Source organism: Pinus tabuliformis, chromosome 4_1 (assembly GCF_031772625.1).
Source record: "Pinus tabuliformis cultivar Carrire ecotype Pingquan chromosome 4_1, CPIR1, whole genome shotgun sequence".
Taxonomy (NCBI): domain Eukaryota; kingdom Viridiplantae; phylum Streptophyta; class Pinopsida; order Pinales; family Pinaceae; genus Pinus; species Pinus tabuliformis.
Genome location: NC_142303.1, coordinates 18,074,348 through 18,090,041, shown reverse-complemented (window position 1 = coordinate 18,090,041; position 15,694 = coordinate 18,074,348). Strand labels below are relative to the sequence as shown.

Here is a 15,694-nt window from a genome sequence, read left to right as displayed (position 1 = left end):
CACATCTTCAATGATGAGACTCAGCTTATGTTGGGGAGCATGTACTTGGACAATGAAAGGTGGCAATGGTGGGAATGGCATCAACATTGCACTGGACCTTATAGGACTTGGACCAAATTCACCAAAGCTCTTCAAGACCGCTTTGACCAGGAATCATCTTTTTTGGGTCGTCTTACTAAGCTCTGACAGACTGGTACAGTGGATGAATATATTACAGCTTTTGAAGCCTTAGCCTTCCACACTTGGGGTCTCTCAGATGTGTTCTACACAGAATGTTTTATCAACGGTCATAAAGAAGCTATCAAATCCCAAGTCCTACTACACCACCCTCCCACATGGACGGAGGCTTGCAAGGTAGCTCGTAACGTGGAACGTTCATTAGCAGCCCAATACAGTCGCCCAAATTTCTCCGCTAAAGATTGCCCCCCACAGGCTCACAACATGACTCAAACACTTAAGGTCCAAAAGGTGTCACCTGCAGAAATGGCCGAAAGAAGAAAGCAAGGCCAATGTTACTACTGTGATGAAAAATACTCCCCAGGTCATAAATGCAAGGAGCCCAAATTTTTTCAAATTGATGCCACTGAATACAGCTCAACAGAGGAAGATCCACCACTGGAGGAACATGAGCCGCTAGAAGAAGACACCCAAAAGGACAATGTCTCTGATGAACTAGTTATTTTGTTGCATACTTTGGCAGGAATTTCTTCCCCTCAAACTCTCAAAATCAGAGGTTTTATTAAACATCGCCCAGTAGTAGTCTTCATTGATAGTGGAAGTACACATAATTTCATCCATCAAAAAGTCACAGAAGCAGTGCATTGTTTTGTACGAGCAGTTTCTAACTTCCAAGTTCAAATTGCGGATGGAGGCACAATGAAATGTGAAGGCCGCTGTGAAAATGTCAAACTTCAAATGGGGGATTATTAGTTGAAAACCCACATGTTTTCCATACACATGGGGGTTGCGACATTGTCCTCAGTGCTGAGTGGCTCCGCACTCTTGGGCCAATCATAATGGATTTCTAGGAGTTATATATGAGTTTTAAGCAGAACAACTACACACATACCCTCCATGGACACCAGGCGGGAGCCCCCTCTATCATCAACTCGCATAGGATGGAAAAATTGTTAAAAAAGGGCAATCATGGAGTTGTAGCTCAATTAATGCCATCCAGGCAGTCGAAACCAAGCCTCTGCCAATTCATCCTGAGATGCAACAGATTTTAAATAACCATCTGTCGGTCTTTGGCAAGCATCATGAGCTTCCACCCTCGCGAGGGGAACATGATCATAGCATCACCTTGGTTCCAGGGGCCCAACCCCCAAATGTGCGCCCATACAGATATCCATTCACCCAAAAGAATGAAATAGAAAAAATCATCAAGGAACATTTGGAAGCAGGTGTCATTCATCCCAGCATTAGTCCTTATTCATCCCCAGTGGTCATGGTGCTCAAGAAAGATGGGGAGTGGCGGATGTGTCCCGATTTCAGGGCCCTCAATAAGTTGACAGTCAAAGATAAATTTCCCATCTCGGTGGTTGATGATTTGCTGGATGAACTCAATGGGGCTCAATTCTTCACTAAGTTGGATATTCGCTCAGGCTACCACCAAATTCGCATGAAGGAAGTCGACATTCCCAAGACTGCTTTCAGAACTCATGGAGGCCATTATGAATTCCTGGTCATGCCATTTGGTCTTTGTAATGCCCCCTCTACATTTTAGAGCCTTATGAACCACATTCTCAAACCATATCTCAGGAAATTTGTCCTTGTTTTCTTCGATGACATCCTCATCTATAGTTTCACTTGGGCCGCACATCTTCAGCATGTAGATCTACTCTTGCAACTGCTCCGCAAGCATAAATTATTTGTGAAGATATCCAAGTGTTCGTTTGGTTTGGCAGAAGTAGAGTATTTGGGCCACATTGTGGGGCGTGAAGGTGTCAAGGTGGACCCCAAAAAGATCCAGGCAATGCAGGAATGGCCTCAACCTAAAACCTTGAAGAGCTTGAGAGGATTTTTGGGTCTCACAGGCTATTATCGTAAATTTGTCTGCAACTATGGTCACATAGCGAAGCCCCTCACCAAACTCCTAAAGAAAAATTCATTCTTCTGGAATGAGGAAGCACAACAAGCCTTTACAGCTCTAAAAAATGCCATGTGTTCCACTCCAGTCTTAGCACTACCTGACTTCACCAAATCTTTTGTCATTGAATGTGATGCTTCAGGTATAGGTATTGGGGCGGTCTTAATGCAGGAAGGGCGACTGTTGGCCTTCACAAGCCAACAACTCAGTGGGAGGAATCTGGGTCAATCTACCTACGAGAAGGAAATGATGGCCATATTACATGTCGTCGAGACCTGGCGACCTTACTTATTGGGGCGACGTTTCCAAATCCGCACAGATCATCACAGTCTTAAATATTTTTTGGAGCAATGCCTATCCTCCCCACAACAAAATAAATGGCTCACCAAAATGATAGGATATGATTATGAGATCATTTACAAGAAAGGGAAAGACAATAGTGTAGCAGATGCATTATCTCGCCAATTTGAGGAGGAAAGTACTTTGCTAGCAATTTCCCTCCCCATTCCAGAATGGATTGAAGAGGCTCGTAGGGAATGGTTTTCACACCCCGGGCTCTCCCAACTCATTTCTCAATTGCAGGTAGATCCAAATTCCACCAAGGGCTACTCGTGGCAGGATGCTATTCTTCGCTACAAGGACAGAGTCGTAATATCACCAACATCCACCCTCAAAAGTCGCATTTTGGCAGAATTGCACTCATCTCCCATTGCAGGACATTCGAGCTTTTAGAAGACGTATGCTCGCACCAGAAGATCATCTTTTTGGACAGGAATGAAAAAGGACATCCTTACTTTCATGGCAGAATGCGATGTCTGTCAACGCCACAAAGGGGAAACCGTCAACACACCAGGCACATTATAGCCATTGCCCATTCCGACATCAATTTGGACAGAGGTTTCTATGGATTTCATTACAGGTCTTCCAAAGTCAGGGAACAAGTTAGTCATCATGGTGGTTGTGGACCGACTGTCGAAGTATGCTCATTTTTGCACCCTACCCCACCCGTTTACACCAACTTTGGTTGCTCAATCTTTCATGGATCAGATCTTCAAATTACATGGCATGCCCACTTCTATTGTGTCCGACCGCGACCCGATCTTCACCAGTAATGTTTGGCAGGAACTCTTCAGAATACAAGGCACTCAACTAAAACTCAGTACTTCCTATCATCCGCAAACAGATGGTCAAACCGAAGCCGTCAACAAATCTCTAGAAACCTACCTTAGGTGTTTCACTTAAGAAAAGCAACACCTTTGGGTACAGTGGTTACCTCTGGCTGAATGGTGGTATAACACCAACTATCATGCCACCACCAAAATGACTCCCTATGAAGTAGTATATGGTCAACTCCCGCCTTCACCTACTTCATATCTCAAGGGATGCTCAAAAGTACAAACAATGGATCAACTCCTACGACACCACGCAACCATGCTCACCCATCTTCGAGAGAATCTTCATCAAGCTGAGAACCGCATGAAGCAACAGGTAGACCAGCATCGCTCAGAGCGCCAATTTCAAGAAGGGGATCAGGTCTTTTTACGGCTACAACCTGTTGGGCCTCAAAATAGTCCTTATTTTCACTCCATTATTCACCAATATCTTCACATTTTACCTTCATGTCGCCTCCATTCCACCTCCACATCATTACATTTACCTCATTATTGGGTCATAACTATGCTTTTCCAAAGTTTATTAATTCTTAACATTTTTAAGTGGATTTATGGCTACACTTCAGAAAATAATATGCTTATACTTATACCTAACAATTAGAATGAGTTTGTTGACATGTGTAGGTACAAAGGAAGCTTCCAGGGCATCTTTATGTGGCCTTGAATGATCAAATTCGAATTTGATAAGATAAGCCTCATGGAAGAGATCATGATCTCATGGAGAAAATCATGGAACTCATGGAGGAGATCATGGAGGATAGGGTTATGTGTCTAGATGGTTGAGAAATGTATGGAACTAAAGAGAGATTAGTGGATCATCATTATGAGTTTGTTATCTCATCCCATTGTATAAATAGGAGTACCTCCTCCATTCCAAAGGGAGGACTCTTGGAGCATGTATCCAACTTATGATGGAATAGAATAAAGCTTCATTTTACATATATTTCCATTATGTAGTTTTAGATATAAGTTGCCTTAATGTAGTATATGGAATAGCTTGTCACTTTGTTCTTAGGAGAATTGAGCTCACTCTAGAAGGATCAAAGGAACATGTTATTTCATATTAGATCTTATTTCATTTAATTGCTTGGATGTTTGAGGATTTGTTTGTGATTGATGAATGAGTTTTAAATTAAAATCTTATCAGCATATGAGGGAACAACCAAGGGTTTAAGTTAGGCTTTCCCTGTATTAGATTTGCATAATAATTGAAATTCATTCTTTTGCTTTTAAGTTTCAAGTTATTTCATTTCTTATGCTTATGAATGAATCTTAGTTTAGTTTGGATCAGTATATGAGGGGACAATCAAGGGACTTAGTTAGTCTCTCTCTCTATTTGAATATGAACAACAATTAAATTCATTCTCTTGTCTTTATTTCAAGTTTCTAGTTTTATGTAATTAATGATTTCTTTTCAATCTATAATATTGTAGGGAAGGACAAACAGGACCTCCTCAATTGGGAGCCTCTTCCCTTAGATATTATATTGAATCGTAAATAATTTAGCTAGACATAGAGTTAGTTGCCTACTCCTACATATATATTGCTGGCACCATCACAAGCTTACGAGTTTCCCTGGTTGATAATTTAATGAAAGAAATTTAAGCAAATAAATTGCCCAAAAGACAATGATAATTTATTTGCCCAAAAGATGGCTTGGAATGAGCATTCGGTCCTGTTTCGAATTATTAACCTCTGGAGAAATAGCCGAGGCATTCTCATCCAAGCTATCAGAGAGTCTCCCAACTCCAGCCATCGTAAGCATTCGAGGATGAGGTGATATTGATGTGCTTGTGCATGGAGAACCTGAGAGGAATGACATGGTGGAGTACTTTGGAGAACAGCTTCAGGGCTTTTCATTTACAGTCAATGGTTGGGTACAGTCTTATGGATCCCATTGTGTGAAGCCACCAGTTATCTATGGTGATGTCAGTCGCCCAAAGGCTATGACTGTCTTTTGGTCCAAGATGGCTCAGAGCATGACTGCTCGACCCATGAAGGGAATGCTCACTGGCCCAGTGACAATTTTGAACTGGTCCTTTGTTAGAAATGATCAACCAAGATCTGAAACTTGCATGCAAATTGCCTTGGCCATCAAGGATGAGGTGGAAGATTTGGAAGCGGGTGGAATTCAGGTTATTCAAATTGACGAGGCTGCTCTTAGAGAAGGATTGCCTCTGCGCAAGGCTGAACATGCTTATTACCTGGATTGGGCTGTACACGGATTCCACATCACTAACTGTGGTGTGCAAGATACAACTCAGATCCATACCCACATGTGCTACTCTAACTTCAATGATATTATTCATTCAATCATTGATATGGATGCCGATGTAATCACCATTGAGAATTCTCGTTCCGATGAGAAACTTCTCTCAGTTTTCCGAGAGGGTGTGAAATATGGTGCCAGAATTGGCCCTGGTGTCTATGACATTCACTCTCCTCGCATTCCAAGCGTAGAAGAAATTGCAGATCATATCAGCAAGATGCTTGTTGTGCTCGAAACAAACATTCTATGGGTTAACCCTGACTGTGGTCTGAAGACCAGGAAGTACACCGAGGTCATTCCTGCCCTGACCAACGTGGTTGCAGCTGCCAAATTGCTGCGAGCTCAGTTGGCCAGTGCAAAGTGAGGCCATCCTAGCTATCTTCAAGTACTATGAGTGTTGGAATTTTTTTTTGTGGTTCTTTTCATAAATAACTTTTATGTTTCTTATTTTCATTCTCATTAGTAGTTGATGTGGCTGAGTGCTCTCAGGGCAGGCTTTTGAGCCACATTTCTCCATCCAGAATGTCCTCCTTTATGCTTCAATATTTTTCATACATCTTCACTAATTGCTTGTGGTGTCACGACAAAGTCTTCAGTGGGCATTGATGTGGAGGAAAAGGGACGAAGAATGAACAGTAATATACTAAAATTTGCTAGGCGCTATTTTTCTTTACCGGAGATTGCATGGTTAGAGGGGAACCAGCCTTGAAATTTTTGATTTATGGTTGCACTGGATGGATTGGGGACCTTCTTGGTCAGATATGTGAGAAACAAGGTATTTCCTTTGAGTATGGAAATGGCAGACTGGAAAATCGGTCTCAGATTCAGATGGATATCCAGAATGTGAAATGCATGATCTACCCAATAATACAAGGCCTCGGCTGGCCCCATGTGCAAAATCACAAGGAAAATCATCCCTCCTACATTCCACGCAGGCATGTCACGGAGAAATGATGAGCCGCAATAGCCATGAACGCCTGCAACAAGAGAAAATTGTCCCAGTCACATTCTCGGTCCATTTGATCGAACTCCGCATCTTTTTTCTTTCTTTTCTTTTCCTTTTTTTTTGGTGTGGTTTAATTATTTTGTTTAATGTGGTTTTTATTTAATGTTTTGCATTTTTTTAAATATCTAAAAAAACAAAAAAATGGTTAGTTTTTTTTAAATATCTAAAAAAAATGGTTAGCTTTTATTTATTTATTTTTTTAATAATAATATGTATATATAGATACATATATTATTATTATTTTGCGGAAATTTTTATTTTTTAAATCTAAAATTAAAAAAAACTAAATTTCATCTAAAAATTTAAAGATGTTTTTTTTTCATTCACAAAATTCTTTATTGTCTTTTTGCAAATTAGTTCTCCAGCAAGAGTATTTTTATTTGAACAAAATCAATAGATTTTCTGATCTTCCTGATCGCACGAAGCGCAGGAAGAGAGCATGCTAATCGCTTGATTTGTTTTTATTTATGCAAGGGGGTTCTTTTGAAAAGACAAAATTTAAAACTAGCTAAACACTAAAACATCAGAAAACTCAAACGTGAACTTCCTTTGTGAAGATCTTGCTGTCACCAAGTTTCACAAATTATTTTGTCTAAAGAAAAATACTAGTATTGAATTAAATTCCTAATGCCTGATCCCTTAGCACCATCCCCGGCAACGGCGCCAAAATGTTGGGCAATTTATTTGCTTAAATTGCTTTCATTAAATTATCAACCAGGGAAACTCGTAAGCTTGTGATGGTGCCAGCAATATATATGCAGGAGTAGGCAACTAACTCTATGTCTAGCTAAATTATTTACGATTCAATATAATATGTAAGGGAAGAGGCTCCTAATTGAGGAGGTCCTGGTTGTCCTTCCCTACAGTATTATAGATTGAAAAGAAATCATTAATTACATAAAACTGGAAACTTAAAATAAAGACAAGAGAATGAATTTAATTGTTGTTCAGATTCAAATAGAGAGAGAGAGACTAACTTAGGCCCTTTATTGTCCCCTCATATACTGATCCAAACTAAACTAAGATTCATTCATAAGCATAAGAAATGAAATAACTTGAAACTTAAAAGCAAAAGAATGAATTTCAATTATTATGTGAATCAAATAGAGGGAGAGCCTAACTTAAACCCTTGGTTGTTCCCTCATATGCTGATAAGATTTTAATTTAAAACTCATTCATCAATCACAAACAAATCCTCAAACATCCAAGCAATTAAATGAAATAAGATCTAATATGAAATAACATGTTCCTTTGATCCTTCAGAGTGAGCTCAATTCTCCTAAGAACAAAGCGACAAGCTATTCCATATACTACATTAAGGCAACTTATATCTAAAACTACATAATGGAAATATATGTAAAATGAAGCTTTATTCTATTCCATCATAAGTTGGATACCTGCTCCAAGAGTCCTCCCTTTGGAATGGAGGAGGTACTCCTATTTATACAATGGGATGAGATAACAAACTCATAATGATGATCCACTAATCTCTCTTTAGTTCCATACATTTCTCAACCATCTAGACATATAACCATATCCTCCATGATCTCCTCCATGAGGGACATGATTTTCTCCATGAGATCATGATCTCTTCCATGAGGCTTATCTTATCAAATTCGAATTTGATCATTCAAGGCCACATAAAGATGCCCTGGAAGCTTCCTTTGTACCTACACATGTCAACAAACTCATTCTAATTGTTAGGTATAAGTATAAGCATATTATTTTCTAGAGTTTAGCCATAAATCCACTTAAAAATGTTAAGAATTAATAAACTTTGGAAAAGCATAGTTATGACCCAATACTGAGGTAAATGTAATGATGTGGAGCTGGAATGGAGGCGACATGAAGGTAAAATGTGAAGATATTGGTGAATAATGGAGTGAAAATAAGGACTATTTTGAGGCCCAACACAACCATATAAGCAAACATCACTCAAAGACAAGGGGTGTCAGAAAATCTCTCCCAAATTCTACGGACCATATCAAGTACTTCAACGCATTGGAGAAGTGGCCTACAAGTTGGCCTTGCCACCTACTACAAAAATCCATCCAGTTTTCCATGTCTCATGCCTCAAGAAAGTGATTGGGAACAATTGTAGAATTTAGACCAGTCTACTTGAATTGGACGAAGAAGGGTCCATCTGGCTTCAACTCGAATAGGTCCTAGACACACGAGACAAGCAACTGCATGGCCGCATGATTAAGGAAGTCCTCGTCAAATGGAAATACACCTCTCCGGAAGATGCAACTTGGGCACCAGCCACTATTCTTCAATAGTTTCCGCAGCTTCAGCCTTGAGGACAAGGCTAGCCTTAAGGGGGAGGGCATGTTAGGGTCCCACCCTAACCCCCTTTTTTATGTAATGGGATCACGTCATAGTCAAGAGTCAATAAAGCCCATATTAATAATTGTAAGTGGTTAATCCGCAATTAATGATGGAACCATAGTTAGTTGCAAATGGGCCGTAGTATTAGATAGATGGTATTAATAAAACCCACGGTATTGGCCCATGGTATTGCATGTATGAGTCATATATATAGGATAGAGACTCCCTGCGAGGAGCATCGTGTCTTATTTTGTAATCGAGCTCTGCTCTATTAGAGCTTGCCCCCTCGAAGAGGCAAGTGAACATTACTCTCTGAATAATAAAATCATTGCTATTCTGTGTTCTGGGTATCTTTTCTTCGCATATTCTGTATTTGGGTATCATTTTGCAGGTTAAGAGCATATCAAATATGGTGGGACTCTTGACTCAATAAATCATGTAAAACAATGCTCTGAATTTTTTTTTCAATTTGATGCAAACAAGCTTTATTCTACATATTCATATTTTTCACATATTCATAGTTTCGTCTATGCATATATAGTCTTTCAACACATGCATAACCAAAAGATTCTTTTCCAGTATTTCCTAACAACTACTGAAAACCAAAATGAAGCAACTCACAAATATTTAAACAGAAGGATGAATACAAATTATCAATCTTTCTTTCAGAAAAAAAAAAAATGTTTTTTAAGAGAGAAAAACCAAAACATTTTCCTAAAAATAAATTTCCAGGACACCAATTTTGCTGACATAATACAGTTACACATCTTATTTCAGCCCATGAGAAGATTTTCCATCCCTTTTGGTTGACAGATACTACTGGAAATCAAGGCAAAGGGAGACTAACGCTCTGTAACAGTGGTTACAAAGAGTTAGTAGGGTCACTAACGCTCCCTGTACATAGTCAAAGTGCTTTATAAAGCTCTGTGTAGCCTGGTAACTTGCATAGTGTGGGAAATCTTTCATAACAAGGGTTTCCAAGATCAGTTTCTGAGATGAATGTATACTAGTATGATGCAACAAGATATTTGGTGGATCAGAAAAGGATTGCAGAAGAGTAGGGAGCTCTTAGAAGGAAGAGAGAACCAAGAAGAGTTTGGGTAAACCGGGAACTAGATGTATAGTCCCCAGTGGAGTCGCCAATTCTGCTATCGGGTAAAATGCATGGTTTATGGAGAATGAAAACTACCCTGAAAGGCCTTACTAGGACCTTCGACAGACTGTAAGATTATCTACAGATGCTACCAAGTTATACACATGTTCATCTATCAATATCAATTAACGAAGTATGGAAAGAGGATTACCTCAGGCCTCCTTCTAGATTTGCTTGGAGATCACAATGCAACCAAGAAGAACTCCCTCAAAGCCAGCTCCAAATCAATTCCTGCACAAAGGAAAGGCAAACACAATCACCGCATACAACCTTGAAAACTAATATATGAATACACAACAAACATATATTTGCATACAACTAAACTACTCATATAAACAAGTATCAATTGAACAACTCAATGAACTATGTTACCGACACCATGGAGTAGGGAACATAACTGCAGTTCTGTATTAATAATGAAAGAGTGATTACAACCATCTATTGTATCAATCTTCCTTTGCCCCTTCTGCTTCTATATCTCTCCTTTCTAGCTCACTTCTTCAGAAATGAGACAGTTCTCAACAGCTTAGTAGGATATCCTTTCAAATGCTTTGACCCCTTTCACAATAACCCTCACCTTTCTTATATAACAATTGAGTTAGGGTTTGCCAATCTCCTCATTGAGTTCACTAGGGCAAAAGCAATGAACTTGCCATGCTTTTCAGCTCTTTACAATTTGCCTCCTTTTCTCAGATTAGAAATCCTCCAAATATCTTGATTTTGGATGTTTCCTTGCTTTTCTTGCATAATTTTAGGAACAAATATCTAGATATTTATGAGCCAATTCATTCCTTTGACCCATTGAACTTCATCAAGTTTCACTAATGTTGTCCCCTCACTAGCAACATGAGTTAGTGGGGTCACTAACGCTCCCTTAGGCTTGGTAACAAGCTTTATAAAGTAGGTTTTCAGTGTGCAACCAACGTTAGTGTGGGATCAAGGCCTGTAATTGTGGTCTTTGCTTCAGTCATTCTGTCCTTCCCCTCTGAGTTGATGGGGAGGTTATTTTGTGGTATAACAAAAAAATATTTCTCAAACCTGAATATCAAACACATTAGGTAGAGCTTTTATTATTTTCTTTCATTCGTTGTGATTTAATTTATATATATAGAGAACATTCCACTTCAATATATAACTTATCTTCTTTATTCTCTTTGTTAGAGGTGATTAAATTTATTAATTTAAAATTAATATTTTCCTTTATAAGGACAAGGGAACTTTTATACTTTGCTTAGTTAAAAAATGTATACATTAGAATTTATTTTTTTCTTATTAGTCCCTATCTGTGGCATAAGAATATTAGTAATCGAATTCAGTCTTTGAAATCAATCTCTCCTTAAATTAGTTTTGGGATTTTGTCCCAAAATTGACCCAGGGGACCCCATCCCGACAAATCAAATCTTCCTGTACACTACTTATGACATCTGAAACTTCTAAAAATCTAAACAATTTGACTATCATCATCAACTGAATTCAAATCACTATACAAAATGAAAGATTCTAGATCGGCGTGTACATCAAGGATAGGGTCATTATTTAGTATTTCTTTGCTACTAATCATGAATTTAATCTTCCTCTCCCGGTACAGTTTTCTATGTTTCCCAAATACCGGTATAGTATCATACGAGAAATCAAGTTTGAAGGTTCCTTTCGTTTTTCCCCCAAGACCGCGGAAGCAACATGCGAAACTGTGGAGGTATATCAGTGACCACTACATCCATCAATACATTTTTGGCCAGGATTTGATCGAGGGACACTACTAGATATTTGATAAGGCCAAGGCATTTGACTCTCCCCAAATCAAAGGAATAAAAATCATGGTAAGGTTTAGTAATATCTAATCCTAGTTTGTCCATAATAGCTTTTAGCATCAGGTTATGTGAGGCGCCAGAATCAAACATGGCATTATGGAGTATAAGGTCATGGAGTTCCAAACTAAGATAAAAGGGAGGAACTTCATTATCCTCGGGACTTCCCTCTACATTTGCACCAAATAAAATTTTAGGTCCATCATCGACAACATTGATAGTATCTAACATTTGATCTACTTTCAACATCTTAGCAATTTGGAATTTGTACTTTTCATTATGAACTAGTTCAGTTAGAGGAATTGAAACCTTCAATTTGGAAATGTAATTCTCTAAGATAAATAGATTGGATTGTTTGTCTACCTCTTTTGTTGCAATTTCCTTCCTTTCAAGTCGTCCTTTAGCTTGAGATTCCTTTGTTTGACTTTCAGTTTGAACCTCCTTGTCCTTCCTCGCATTGCTGGTAGAAGCTTCATTATTTTTATCCCGACTCAGAATGACAATTTTTTTCTCTGTTTTGATTTGTAAGACCTACTTCTTTATCCAGTGCATCTTTCTGAACATTCTTCCTTTTCTAATGTAATGTGACGTGGACATTTTTTCTCCTCAAGTTGTATTGTTTCTCCAAATGATTGAGGGCATTCTGATATCCCCTATGATACTCTCTAGTCTACATTGCCTAGGAATCATCATTGGCAAGGACAAGCTGTTGATCACTTGGCGTTATTAATTCCTGAGAAAATTGATCTTCCTCAGTCAGAAAGGTAAGTGATTCATCTTCTTCAAAGAAATGATTAGCTTCGGCAATTTCTTCTTCATCATCTTCTCGGCCTTGGGTGTAGTTTTTCTGAAATGGTGTTTTGATTTGTCCTTGAGGATCCTGATTTTTCTATTCTTTCTGCTTATTTTGGAATTGTGATTGTTGTTGTCCCTTGTAGTTTGGATTCCTTATCAAAGGCTCCACTTATCTATTAGCAATAGTCATTATGTCCATCATCCTTTCCATTGTTTTAATCAGACGTAAAGTTTTACCTCGGAAGAAGAAGAAGAAGACTCTTCCTTAATAGTAAATTTCTTCTCAGGTTTCTCCGATTAGATTTTGGAATTTTTGATAAGTAAATTTGCTTCCACACTTACAGCATTGTGCTGCATCTCTTCGAAGGTTGTAGGATCTCTCTCCCTAAGCTGATATTCCATGTTTGGATCGAAGGCATCAGGATAGTGGAGGAGGGCTAAACCAAAGGGAGGTTTGATGTCATTAGGAATGGAACTATAAACCAGATTGAACTGTGTTGTAAGCTACTGCACTGACTCATTTGGGTTTCTTTTCATAGCATTATACTCAACCAAAATCTGTAATGTTTTTTTCTTCTCCTGCCACTGGGCCAAGAATAAATCTATCAACCGCTAGGAACTATTGATGGAATTGGTTGCCAAACTACGAAACCATTTCTTCACATCTTCAGAAAAATTGTGAGCTATGATTCTCATCTTTGCATCCTCCTCATCAACTTCTTCAAGGTCAATAAAATCTATCAGTTTTTCAACATGTTGCTAAGACGTAATATTTGATGTTCCATCAAATAGAGGGATTCTTTGACCATAGTTCTGAGGTAGAGTAGCAAATTGACCAGGTAATAGTAAAGGAGCAAATCGTGCCATGACTACTAGAGGAGGAAGAAGATGTACTACAATGGGTTGTGTAGGTATTACAATAGGCTTTGTTGATGGAGATGATGACACTACCGGATATAGTGGAAAACTAATAACGACAGATGATGTAGCTAATGTGTTCAGAGATGAAGTAGAAGATGAAGGAGTAGCTGGGTTTTCCAGCCGATATTGAATGTAAGATTTCTCAGTAGTGATTTGAAGTTGGTCTGCTAAGCTTTGAAGTTTATCAAAATTTAACCGCAACTCATGATCAGTTTTGGAAAAGAGGGATTTAGCAGAGGGAATGTAGGAGTCAAACCTAATAGGATCAAAAACCACTTCCAAAAGGGAAGAATTGGATTTAGATCGAATCAAAGATTGCTCAAACTGAATGTCAAAACAAATATCTTCAATAGTCAATACTTGATCAGGTAGAGATGTAGATTTCACCAATTTTCTAGGTTCACTTTCATGAATAGGAGTCTTGGGTTCTTTAAGTAGCTTCTCTAGATCATCAACAGTAGTAGGTTGATTTGGTTCAATATTTTACCTCACGTATCTTTTAGGATCCAGCATTTTTACACCCTGAGCTTGATGAGATTACTTAAATCAACATTCCTTTGGACACAAGAATCTATCACCCACATAACCAGTCTTGAAAGCACTAATAGAACAAACCCCGGGAGTGATATTGATCTGGATTTAAACAGGAATCAAACAAATTACAGAGATAAACATAAACATAAAGATGCATTATAAATAATACTTCATTTCATTAACGTAAAATACTGAAATATGCTTACAAACATAGTTGGAAATAAACCAGCTAGGGTGATGGTAGCTTATCTCTGAGAAGAGATGTGGCGGCTACATGCCTCTAAACTATGTTACAATGAGGCTTGAAGGCCTATTTATTGTTGAGAAACAATGGAAAACCCTTAACATTCCAAAAACTAACCCTAGAAGAAGAAACGCCAAACTGTGGGCCCCGGTGGGGTAAATTTGTACATCAGCTTCCGGGGGTTGTAACTTTGGCATACGATCTCCGTTGGACGTGCACATTATCTCATTAGAAATATCTATTCAAGAACTACAACTTTGGGAAGAGAAACATCGGTCCATGGAACCATGTTGCTCCCAGTTTTCCCAACAAACATAATTTAGGGTGTCAAAAATGCTCTGGAAGTTCAAGACCCAAAAAATTTCTAAAAATAGTAAATTGGGTTACATTTAAGGAAACTGAAAAGATGAAAGAAATAGTGGTGGGGGTCCAATAGGATTTGGTAGGTGGCCACCAACATCCACCTGGATCATTCCCCCCCCCTTAGGAAGCAATGGTCCCCATTGCGTTGAGTTCCTCCATGAGATGAGGAAACTTGTATTGAACTTGGTCCCTAGTGAGCCACTTGCCCTGGTGAAGGTGTTGGCCTACTTTGACAGCTCGATACAATTGGATATTATGCTGGTGAGTGTGCTTGATCTGTGTGTCCATGATCCGATTAGCTGCAACTTGTTCCATGTGATCTGGTTTTAACTCTGTGGGTGTGAGCTATTCTGCAATGTCGGATGTGTCTAGTAATGGTGGAAAGTATGGCTGAAGGTGGTCCACATTGAACACTGGGTGCAGGCCAAGGAATGGGGGAATGTTGAGCTCAAATGCATTGTCTCCCACAGCCTTGGTAATGGTGTAAGGACCATATCAGAGTGGTCTGAGTTTTCGATATGCTCCGGTAAGGCGGTCCTTTTGCAAATGCAACCAGACTTTGTCGCCCACATGAAACTTGTGTGGCACCCGATGTTGATCATGTTGCTGCTTGTACTTGGAATTTGATTTCTCCAGAATGTCATGGACCTGCTGGTGAATATGTTGGATCTGCTCAATGAAGCTATTTACCTTATCTGTTTCGAATTGGACATGACCCAAATTTGCATGAGTAGTTGTAAATGGAATGGCCACATCAATGGGACATAGTGGCTAGAATCCTAAGCCCACCGAAAAGGGGTTGTGGCCAGTCGAGCTGTGGAGAGCCCAGTTGTAGGTGTGTTGAACATAGGGGAGGATCTCATCCCATGTGTGTGGATGCTTTGAGTTGTACATGCGCAAATTGTGTATGATCATCCTGTTGACAACCTCTGTCTAGCCATCAGTTTGAGGATGGAAGGCTGTGGACTTAGTGAGTTTAGTGTCGAGCATTGGCCAAAGACAGGACCAAAAT

At 39.1% G+C, this 15,694-nt stretch overlaps 1 pseudogene; it reads left to right on the top strand.

Moving 5' to 3' along the window:
- The first annotated feature begins 5,044 nt into the window (after window positions 1-5,044).
- Window positions 5,045-5,977, top strand: LOC149173996 (5-methyltetrahydropteroyltriglutamate--homocysteine methyltransferase 2 pseudogene; annotated as a pseudogene).
- Window positions 5,978-15,694: the final 9,717 nt, after the last annotated feature.